The sequence below is a fragment of the Ambystoma mexicanum genome, chromosome 2q (assembly GCF_040938575.1).
Source record: "Ambystoma mexicanum isolate Mex_15411 chromosome 2q, UKY_AmexF1_1, whole genome shotgun sequence".
NCBI lineage: Eukaryota > Metazoa > Chordata > Amphibia > Caudata > Ambystomatidae > Ambystoma > Ambystoma mexicanum.
This window is the reverse complement of record NC_090924.1, coordinates 319,640,680-319,652,904: the sequence shown is the minus strand read 5'-3', so window position 1 is coordinate 319,652,904 and position 12,225 is coordinate 319,640,680. Positions and strand designations below refer to the sequence as shown.

The 12,225-nt window shown below is 43.1% G+C and overlaps 1 protein-coding gene across 1 annotated transcript in view; it reads left to right on the top strand.

Annotated features, from left to right (window-relative positions):
• RPL3L (ribosomal protein L3 like) overlaps nucleotides 1-12,225 on the top strand; it is a 320,999-nt gene that overhangs the window by 248,726 nt on the left and 60,048 nt on the right. The gene's annotated exons all lie outside the window — the stretch shown is intronic.

Below are 12,225 nucleotides of genomic sequence, written 5' to 3'. Positions count from 1 at the left end.
TCTACAGGCAGCAGAATGAAAGCAGTGAGGAAGCTACACACAGCCCAGCATCAGCATAGACAGGGGATACAGATTAGAAGCTACCAGGAAGGTGTAAGCATCCCTACATTGACTGGCAAGAAAGGTGTCATGATTTCCAACTAGTGTTGCCATGAGTGAGAAAAGAAACACATTACTTTGTGGTTTGCAATATCCAATTATAATGTTATCTATGCAGTGAAGCAGTGAGCTACTCATTCCAGAGGCCTGCAATCAGTACCAATAACTCTTGTTCACTCACTGGAGGAGTCAGATTTAGCTACAGGAGATCCCTGCATTTAGACCACCATTTGGCCTGGCCTTTGTCCCATTGACTGTCCAATATGGACGCAGGAAGCTGCCTGATTGGCCCTTCCAGCCCATGTGATTACAAGCATATAGATCCAGTTCTACCAGAATTTCACTTTGGAGAAGTAAGCTTCTCAGTGCATTCCAGAAGTCTGCAGTCAGCACCAACGCCTGCTATCTCCCTGGTGGCATTGGACCTCAGCTGAAGAAGATCCCTTTATTTGGGCCACCATTTTGCCTGTCATTTGTCCCATTTGAGTGGCCATTTTAGAATCAGCCAGCTCCCTCATTAGCCTTTCCAGCACATTTTCTAACCAGTAAATCCATGTCTGGAGGCGTCCCATTGCCCGACAACCACAGCAAAGGCCTGAACATGCATAGTCAGGTTCTGTTTGGCCCTCTTAGGATTTGGTAGGTCCTTTACTCTATTTCTCCAGCCATGTTCCCATCATTGTGGAACTACCACGTGAGACCAATTTCCAACATCTGAGCTTTCACAGTTACACATTTCCACCAATGCACATACCAACTGCACCTTGTAAATTACATTTCTTGATTGCTTAGGGAACGTGTGGTTCTTAATTAAATTGAATTTCTTGGTTACCTAGTATCCTGAGATTATCGACAAGGACCTTGTGGTGTTACCTACACTCTTCCCATCTCTCCTTGCCTACCATGTACCTGCAAACCCTGCACTTCCTCCTTACTGTGGTTCCCTCATTCTCCCTTTGCCCTCATCCCGCCCCTTCTCTTCTCTCCACTCCGCCTGCTTCTCTTTTCGGCCCTCGCCATCCCCATTCTCCTCTCACCTCACAAACACCAATCAGGCTGCTTATTTCTTGCCCACCCCCCCACTCCAACCACACCTGCTTCCCTTTATCTACTTCAAAAACGACCTCATGTGCCTTTGATGTGGCTCTCGACTCTATCCTGACTCTGTGGAATGCCCAATCCCATTGCTAAAAAACTCCTTTCCCAAATATCAAATAGATTCCCATTACCCATATGCTTGGGAAATGCTCCAACTCACCACAGCTGTTCCACCAGAAAAGGTAATTAGACATTTTACTACATTTACAGAAGCATTTTTATGGTGTGTAGAGGGTCGGGAGTGCTAAAATAGGAAGGCTTGGTTGGAGAGTATGAAGGGATGGTAGAACAGTAATATGGGAGCTGGGCCTCATTAAAATACCACAGTAAAATCCAGTGAAATGTCCACTGCAGTGAGTGGTCAAAGACCCAACACTCTGCCATGGCTATCACTGAAACCTGGATTCTGCCATTGACACTGCCATCTTGACAGCCCTTCACACTGACGTTGCTTCTTTTTCTCTGCCCTCTATTCTCTACAGAAAAGGCAGTGGTGCTGGTCTCAGGATCAGTAAGGCTACACCATCAGCTTCTCTTCCTCTCTCTGATTTCACTATCTCCTCCTTCGGTCCAACTTCTCTCCCACCCCTCTTACTATCCTCTGTGTCTAACGCCCACCTCTTCTTTTCTGATCTTTACACTATACCCCAAATTATCTCAGCTTATATCACTTTTCATAATGGGTAACCTGAACTTTTCCAAAAGTACTAAGGCCCAACATCTCCAATTTCACTCCAACTCCACTCTCTCTGGCAACTCACTAGTCAACCTACATAACCTTCCAACCCACAACCAGGGCAACTCTCAATATCATATTCCTGTCTTCCACACTGGCATCCTCTGCTCCCACAATCGATTCCTCCCCTCTCTGACCTCTCTCTCATTTACTCCTCCACTCTCCCATCTCCCTCCCTCTATCAACAAAGGTCAAATTCATCCTCACTCTATGATTGGCTTCCACAACCAAGTCAAAATATCTCAAATCAAGCTCTCTACCCACCACCCCTCACTCCATTTAACTCTCCTATACTGAATTGAACTCGCCACTGTCCTACCCCTTCAGCGATCACAACCCTGCCCTCTCCTTCGCACCCTCCTGCCTGCATCCCCAGCCATGGATCTCCCCTGACAGTCAGCTGCTGAAGAAAAAAATGCATCACTGTTTAGGCAGTTGGTGCAAAGACCAATCTTCCACTCTTCTGACTGCGTGGACGGATGCCCCACTGATACTGACTACAGCTCTCAACACAGCCATGTCCTCATATTACGCAGAAACACAAAAACGGGGAGTGACAAGTTGAGGTGCGCTCAATTTCCGAAAGATATCAGTAGTCCAGTGCAGCAGAAACTGTACAGGAAGTTCCTGCGGGTTCTTCCAGCAGTCAATGACATAAAATAAAGTTTGTACAACTGTACTGCGCAGTGGACTCGGTATTCAAATCGATATATCCTTATTGGTAAGCTGAGAGTTCAAGTATCCTTAAGTAAAAAAAGCCCAATAAAATGGAAAGTGTTTTATTGTGGCCACAGCCAACACGTGTTTCGACCAATAAGGTCGTCTTCAAGGAAAAAAACTTAACAGGGTAAATCCCTTAAAGAAGTTTCTTGAATGATAAGTAGATCATGGTTTGAGCTGGATTCAGTGAAATACCCTATTCACATGAACATAATAAGCGCTGGAAAAGTTAGGCGAAGGTGAAGGGCTTGGATATTGTGGCAAAACGTTTTTAAATCTCCTGTTTATAAGGTTTTAATATCTGAAAGAACAGTAAAGGGGATGTATCCCATGGGCAGCGTGAGTGCATACAACAAAATAAAATGTGCAATAAGGTTGCTTGTGTATAATGTAAGGAAGACATGGTATCAACGGTAAGACAGACACAAGTGACCACAGTTCAAGGGTGTTTTTTGAACTTCAAAAAGGGTTTGAAAAACACCTATCTAATCCTAAAACTACAGATGGGAGCAAGCTACGACCATCAAATAATAATAACACATTCCTAGTAGTGCCTTGTCAAAAGAAAAGGGACTATACTAATAAACCTATTGCCAATCCTTACTTCTAAATACAAATAGTGTGTGAAACAGTGTTACGAAAAAGAAAGAAGTGTTCACAAAATGATATGCCAGGATGTTCAAGCCTTTGGCCTCCCTTCCCCACGTTTTCAGCACGGGACAAGGCGGTACACTCAAGCTTAGCACAGTCTCTGGCTTCTCTAGCACGAGGATCCAGTTCAATCATTAGCACCAGGGCCTTTCCGAGCCCAAGTCTCTTTGCCTTTCAAAGTCTCTTCATTCAGAGGGCCTGATGTGACAAACAAACAGTAAGCTCCTTTCCTCTTTCAGATTTTCACAAGTATTCAATTTCTCATTATTCACTTTGGATCCCCCTCAGTCGGGCTCAGATCCTCTCAAAACAATGTTTGTAGATTATTTATGCATCCAATTTCTCATAGGATATTCTTTCTCGGGTGACTCACGGTTCACCCTCGATCCCCCTCAGCCAGGCTCAGATCCCAGATTCCTCTCAGTTGTGCTCAGATCCTTTTAACACAATGTTCAATTAGTCTCCCTCTACCGGGCTTGGACTAATTCCAATTTTCAATATAAATTTTGACACAAACTTGCTTTAACCAAAAGCTTTGAGCTGATCTCCCTCCACCAGGCTCAGACCAACTTCATCTACTTTGTCATCAACAAGCGAAGACTTTCGAATGTGCACATGGTTTTGCTTGACCCGTTGCAGGACCACTTCAATTTCACAATTCTTTATCACTCGTCATATTTGCCACCTTTCAGCTCGATACCTAATAGAGACTTTCGAATGAGCACCCACGTGCCGGACCACTCTGTCTAAGGTATTGTATCACTCATCTGTTGTTTAATTTTGTTTGTGTCGATTGCAACATACGCTTCATACACTGTTCTCTTCAGCTTTCACTACACAATGTTGCAACTTGCAACCTTGGCTTCAACACAGACCGGTCTGGTATCAGTCTCCCCAACTCACCGGCTGTGCTGACTTCACTGGTGCTGCTTTGTTGTAGGAGCCAAGGACAGTACCACTGCAGCAAATGATTCTCCCGCCATGACTATCGACTCAGGAGAGCCCTGGGTACCTCTGACACACAATGCAGGATTCTTCAGCCTTGATTCCTGGTCTTACGTTTCATATTCTCGAAGGCCCACGAAAGTAACAGTCTTTCGACTTCCCTTTGGTTTTGCCGTCTTTCGCCTTGTATTAAACTGCCATCTTGGAACTGCTGCTTCCTCGTGTGCTTTGCCTTGCTCAGAGTGTGCTCTTGTGCTCCACCTTTTATCCGTGTGGGGAAGGGTAATGGAAGTCAGATGTGTGTAATGGTCAGTAGTTGCCTGACCCTGCCTGACCATTGTATTGGGACATGTCAGATATACGGCTTGGGTGTTAGTCCATTTTCTCTCTTAGTGAGCTGTCTGTGAGGAAGTGTTCATGTTGGGAAAGGGGGGGTTCAGTTCCTAATTATCCTACCTGGTAGGATGGGGTAAAGGTATTACAGGAAGGGGATTCCGCATCTCGCCATCCAGTGTCCCACCCCCACTCACTAAAGACCCCTGACCAAGGTGATCCTCCCACACTGGTGCACCCCCAGGAACTGGATCCAAAAGCGATGGCCATTTCCTGGCCACCTGGATTACAGATCCCCGGGGACTAGCGGGTGAGACACCTTTGACAGATAGTCAGATTGTTCATGCTGTGATGAAAACATTTGAAATTGTCCAAAAAAGCGAACTATTTTTAATGTCAAATAAGCGCATCTGAACAGTGGTGGCTGGCGAATCTTTTAACTGGAGGGGTGTAAATAATTGTCCCAGATATACTACAGCGACCGAGCGAAGCAAGGGAGCCTGCACCAATCAAAGGGTGTTGAGGGGCTCACCCACGTTTAAGAATAACAGAATGGGTTAAAATGGTCCATTTTAGAGCACACTTTTTAGAAAAATCGGGTAAAAAGCCAAACAGTTTGCAATTGGTTTTGTAGGGTAACTCATGAAAATGTCCAATAGATGCAAGTCACCTGCAGTGCACAGGAGCATTTCTCCAACACATTTTCATGATGCCTTTTCCCACAATATGTGCCAGAAGACCTGCTCTCCAACCTGGATTCCAACACCCCCTGTGTCCTCATCTTACTTTATCTCCCTTCTGCCTTTGACACGGTCAACCATGCCATCCTGCTCAACCGTCTCCATGATAACCTGGGTATCACCGATCAGGCCCTGGCTTGGCTGACTTCTTTCCTCTCTGATCGACCCTTCCAGTTCCAACTTGGGTCTTTCCTCTCCTCTATCTCTATTTCTACCTGTGGTGTTCCCCAGGGGTCTAACCTCTCTCCCTGGCTGTTCAACCAATACCTGGCACTTCTTTCCCACCCCATTGCCGCTCTCTGCCCCAACTTTCAGTGCTATGCGGACTACACTTAGCTCATTTTCAGGCTCCCTTCAGCCACCTCGCCTCCTTCTCTCATCTCTGACTGTCTGTCTGCTATCCAGGAGTGGTGTGCCACCAATGATCTCTGCCTTAATGCCAGTAAGACTGAGATTCTCCTCATCGGCACACCCGCTCCCTCCTTTCCTGTCTCTCTCTGGCCGGCCTCTCTTGGCCCTATTCTTGATAGCACCTATGAGGCTAAAAATCTCAGGGTCATCTTCGACTCCACACTCTGCTTCTCTCCTCACATCTCTGATGTCTTAAGAAGTCACACTACCAGCTGCACCTCATCAGAGGTATTCTTCCTTTTCTCTCCTTCCCCCAGAAGCTCACTGCCTCCAGAGCTCTGGTTCTCTCTAGGCTGGATTACTGCAACAGCCTCTTTCTAAATATGCCTGCCTCTACTCTCTGCGCTCTGCAACTCATCCAGAACAGGACTGCGAGACTTGTCTTTGGCCTCAATCCCAGGGATCGTATACTCTCCAAGACTGAAATCTCTGCATTGTTTCCCAGTGGCTGCGAAGATTAAGTTCAAAACCCTGTGCATTGTCCACAAGGCCTTCTGGGGCCGCAATACCTTTGACTCTCTTCCCAAATATCTTCCTTCACGAGCTCTTCGCTCATCCGCCTCCAACTCCCTCCAGGTCAGCCGCTTCACTAGCAACGAGTTGGTGGGAGATCTCTTTCTTCAGCTGCGACCTCCCTCCGGAACAGCCTCCCTGCCTCTTTGAAACTTGAGGAGAACCATCTCTGGTTCCAGAAGCACCTCAAGACCTTCCTCTTTGCTTCTGCTTTCTCTCCTCCTTTCCCCTGTTGAACTTCTGGCTGAAACTGAAACTGCACTGCCCCCCTGGCAACCGTTGCACTCTGTGGCTGTTTCTGTATCCCTACCAGCACTTGATACCTGATGTCTGCACATACCCTTGCACCTGCCACCAGCTGGCTGCACGTCTTATTTATTGTTCCTATTTATTGTTTTTATTTATTTACTGTTATCCTATGAACTGCACTTCCCCTTGACCTTCTCCTCGCACCTTCCCCTTCCCCACCCCCCCTGCACTTGCACGATCTCAATGTCACCTGGCCTAGTAAGATTGTTGTCTCTGTCTTCCCTCTGTTACCCTCCCTTGCCTAGTCGCGCCTTGAAAGACTTGTATAGGCACGTTATAAATGCCATATCATATCATAGCATGAAAAATGTTCACACTGGTTGTGCCCATACATTTCCATGCTGACTGCACCATTATACCATAGTATTCCCGTATAAGAACATACTCATGTTTGCTTACATATATGGCAGTACCCCCATATAAAAACGTACTCTACTTAACGTTACCATTAAAAATTCATGTCAAAGTACGAAAACATGTCCAAACTGGCTGCACTAAAATGCCAGTCGAGCTGCATAATAACACTTATCATGCTAGCTTTATCAAAGATGCCCAATACAAAATGTTATACCGCAATAAGAGATGACTAGACTGGCTGCATTTAAATGCCAGTCTAGCTGCATAATAACACTTTTGATTGATTTATCAAATATGCCCAATACAAAAAGTCTTGCCACAGAAAGAATAATACCACTGATCATGCTTGCTTTATCAAAGCTGTCCAATATAAAATGTCATACCACAATAGGAAATGGCTACACTGGTTGCTTAAAAAATGCCAATCTACCGGCATATTAACACTTATCATGCTTGCTTTACTAAATATGCCCAATACAAAATGTCATACCACAATAAGAAATTACCAGACACGCTGCATTGAAATTCCACTCTAGCAACATAATAACACTTATGCTTGTTCTATCAAAGATGCCCAATACAAAATGTCATGCCACAGTAAGAATAATACCACTGATCCTGCTTGCTTTATCAAAGAGGCCCAACACACAATGTCATGCCTCAGTAAGAAATGGCTAGACTGGTGGCATGAATAATGCCAGATTTGCTTTGTAATAACACTTATCATGCTTGCTTTACCAAAGATGCCCAATTCAAAATGTCATGCCACAGAAAGAATGATACCACTGATCATGCTTGCTTTATCAAAGCTACCCCATATAAAATGTCATACCACAATAAGAAATGGCTAGACTGGCTGCATTAAAATGGCAGTCTAGCGACACAATAACACTTATCATGCTTGCTTTATCAACCATACCCAGTAAAGAATGCCATGCCTGCTCCACGGTGCACCAGCGCCTTGCACTCAGTCATAATAACATTAATGATGAATGTGATTATGTATGTTAATGTTATTGTTAAAGGACATTTGTACCGTGCACTATCACCACCAAAGTGGTCCCCTGGCACTCTGGCGGCTCTGAAAAAGGGGAGGAGAGGGGGTGGGTTAGTGGGAATAAGCTGGAAAAGTGCAAGAGAGCAGTGATGTGCTGTTGGCAGCCTCAGCCCGGTGGGTCCATTGGCTGGGTTTGGGGTGTTTTATGGTCAGTAGTCGTCGTGTGCTGTTGTGCAAGTCTATGTGTGGTTTGTTTTGTTGTTGTATTGTTGTGAAGTTTGTGCGGATTTCTGCGTTTTAGGCTTGTGGATGTGTTTGGTTATAGTTTGAGAGATGTATGCAGAGGGATGGAATTGTTAGTTGGTTGGTTAGTTGGCATTGCTGTCCTTGCAATTGTGGGATTCCATCTAGGTGCAGTCACATTTCTATCTAGATGCCGCGCAAGCTAAAGTTCAGAATTCCATACTAGTGTGGCACATGCTAACAGTCACATTTCTGTCTAGATGCGACGCAAGCTAGGGTTCAGAATCCTGAGTGTGGTGCATGCTAAGAATCACATATGCTAACAATCACATTTCTGAAATTACATCTAATTGTGGCATATGGTAACAATCATATTTCTATCTAGATGCAACGTGGGCTAGGCTTGAGAATTCCATCTAGGTGTGGCATATGCTAACAATCAAATTTCTGTCTAGATTTGGCGCAGACTAAACTTGAGAAATTCCATCTAATTGTGGCATATGCTAACAATCACATTTCTGTCTAGATTTGGCGCAGACTAAACTTGAGAATTCATCTAGGTGTGGTATATGCTAGCAATCACATTTCTGTCTAGATTTGGCGCAGACTAAACTTGAGAATTCCATCTAAGTGTGGCATATGCTAACAGTCATATTTCTGTCTAGATTTGGCGCAGACTAAACTTGAGAAATTCCATTTAAGTGTGGCATATGCTAACAATCACATTTCTGTCTAGATTTGGCGCAGACTAAACTTGAGAATTCCATCTAAGTGTGGCATATGCTAACAATCACATTTCTGTCTAGATGCAATGCATACTAAACTTGAGAATTCCATCTAAGTGTGGCATATGCTAACAGGCACATTTCTAGCTAGTGTAAACAAAAAGAACACTGCTCAATTACCTCTCTCTTAGTCCACCTTATAGGCTAGTCAGATGGAAACTAAATCAGTTTGGGTAAGTTATCTATTTCATTTACCCACAGTACATATGTGTTGACAAAAAACATTTGTCGTGTCAGAATACAAGTGTTAAAAACACATTTTAATCAACAATTAAATTCAATACATAGTGTGGTATATGCTTTCCACAAGACATTACCACCTTTCGAATATATAAAAAACGTTTAAGAAAGACAATTTAGAAAAAACAAATCCAGAATGATGGCACAATGGTGCCAATTGTGGCTGAGGTTAGTAAGTGACAAATACAATTATGCATAGACATAAGATGTTATTACCAATATCTATATTCGCAGAGGAGCAAACTATCAGTGTTCAAACAGAAAATACACAAATATTTTGTGTTTAAAGACAGCAAGATTTAAAGTGTCTTAGGGATGTCTACATATGTTTCGGCTGAACAGAATTTCATGAACACCTTCCCTGGTGTTCCGCTGTTTTTGTTTAAAGCCCTCTTCAGGACAGTACGTTGTTTTAGAAAATTGACAGTACGTTCAATGCTCCCGTCTCCGTTTGGTTGGAATCGAAAAGGAGACACTAAAGAAAGAGAAAAAAATTGGAGTCTTTTTTTAATGAATTGTCCCGGATTGTGCAGAAATTTTAAAAAAACAGAGTGATTTTAACACACTATCTTAGGCAAAATGTATATGTGATCTGGCTATTTACATGCCCTATGTGAGCAGTTTCACCGACCTTTTGATCTTGAATTGGTTGGACTAAAGTATTAAATGGTTTTCTCAGGCCGTAACTTCCTGTTTCGTGATTTGTGATTTTGGACTATTTATCCACTTGGTAACTTCGAATCTGTTTCTCAATAATTCAGGTAACAGACGTGTTTTTGCATTTTTCAATTTCAGACTCTGTACCTATTGTTACATAGACAGAGGAGAGAAGGAAGAAGACACATAGTTGTCCGATATATTTTTGAAGGCTTTTTGTTTAGTTTTTTTGAACTAATTTCTCTTATAGAGATATGTTAGTTAACATACCTCCTTGTCGAGGCTTCTTCATGACTTTTTTATGCTGTTGTTTGTTTTGGAAGGAGATTCAAAGGGCCCACACGCATCGAATTCAACTTTATGAACTCATCTGCCTAAAGAAAACAACACAAACAAAACGGGCAAGCTTATAATTATATTCGTCCCCGACGGAAGAAAGTTGCCATTATTATGCATATTTCTGGCCAACTATGTTTGTTTCTCAGTATTCGCTGACTGAATTCTATATTGGCAGTGCGCGCGGCCATGGTGCTGCAACGTTTGTTTACCTGCTGGTTGCTCTCGTTTTCAATTTTCATGCGTGGGCATCTTTCAGATCTTCGTTCGTGTATACCTTCGAGGTTGAATACTACAGAGAAGCCGCAGATTGTTTCTTGCCGTGTTTATGCGGTCATGTGATCATGTGTATGCGTGATGATGCAACGTGGTCTAGTACGTCGTCAAGCTTGTGTAGTTCAAAAGAGTTGGAAGCGCCGAATTTTGAATGCATCTCAGGGACGCCATCTTGAAGTGGTGTGCGCAGACATGAGTGCATATTGAAATAATGCTTCACTTCATAGTTGGTGGATGATGCAATAATCAGTTTATTCATAGCTGAATTATTCAGATGTATATTCTCAGTGTGTATTTTTGAGACATTTGGATTGGTTATCGGATTTCGCAATTGCAGGAGAATTTTTCGCAGTGGAATGTATTCTAAGGCTGGCATATTTCTCCGAATTGTTTAATGTGCGTCGTTTTTGACGCCCCATACTTGGTTGCTTGAGTTTTTAATGTAGGCACTGGTTGATTCAATAGTGCAATCCGGTGAGCCTATTTCAGGTGTTGTGTGCATCAGCTAGATTCGTGAGGGAGATCTAGGCATTAGAAAAAGATGCCCCATTCAACTGCAGAGTTTAGACCGTTCTTGACAGTGTCTAAGTCGAAAATCCACTTCTGTTCGCTCTTACGCAGGGCCAGGTCTCTATTTCCCCCTCTTTTAGGTGCTTGAGATGTTTGGATGATAAACCAGAACATTTCACTTGGTTTATGTTTAAACTTCACATAGTGAGCCACTAAAGGTTTGTTAGGTGTTTGGTTTCTGATATTACACCTGTGTTCTCCGATCCTGGTTTTGATTTGTCTTTTCGTTTTGCCAATGTACAGTAATTGGCACGGGCATTGGATGGCGTAAATAACCCATTGTGAACAACAGTTTGTGAAGGTTTTTAATACCCAGGGTTTTCCCTTCAGTTGGATGCTCTTCATATTTTTGGTTAGAGAGCAGACTGAACAGTTGCCACATCTAAAGTGTCCTGTGACAGCTGGAAGATCCCACAATGTTCTTTGCATGTTGGTTTTTTTGTTTTCTTTGGGATATGTATGTACGAGATTATCTCGTAGATTGTTTTGTCTTTTAAAGGCAAACCTCGGTGGTGCTGGTGAAAAATCCTCTGTTTTAATGATGTGCCAATTTTTCAAAATTAATTTTCGTAAATTGTGGCTTATCGGACTGAAAGTTGTAACGCAGGTCATTTTTTCTGTGGTAGTTCTTTTTGTTGGATTTAAACATTCCTCGCGATTTTGGTTCTTAGCCCTCTTGTATGCCACATTAATTTGTTTCTTAGGGTATCCTCGTTGTTTGAGTCGTTGTTTGAGTTGCTTCCCCTGTATTTCATAGTTTTCCAGACGGGTGCAGTTTCTTCGGACTCTTAGGAATTGTCCTATAGGAAGATTTGATTTTAGACTCGCTGGGTGAAAACTTTGGTACTCTAGCAGAGTATTTTTGTCAGTTTTCTTCCTGAATAGATTGGTAATTAAAGTGCCATTGTTTTGTGTCCGGATTTCTAGGTCCAGGAAAGGAATGACTTCAGTATTATAAGCCATTGTGAAATCGATGTTTTGATTGCATTTGTTTAGCCAATGGTGGAAATCCTCAAGGAGGGAAACTGAACCCTTCCATACCATGAAACAGTTGTCAATATATCTGTGCCAAGCTTTTATATTTAATGAATATGGGTTATTGATGTGATAAATTGAGTTGGTTTCCACATGGTCCATATATAAGTTGGCTATATCTGGTGCAAAAGTTGCACCCATGCTTGTTCCGTGTTTTTGATTGTAGAAAGTCTC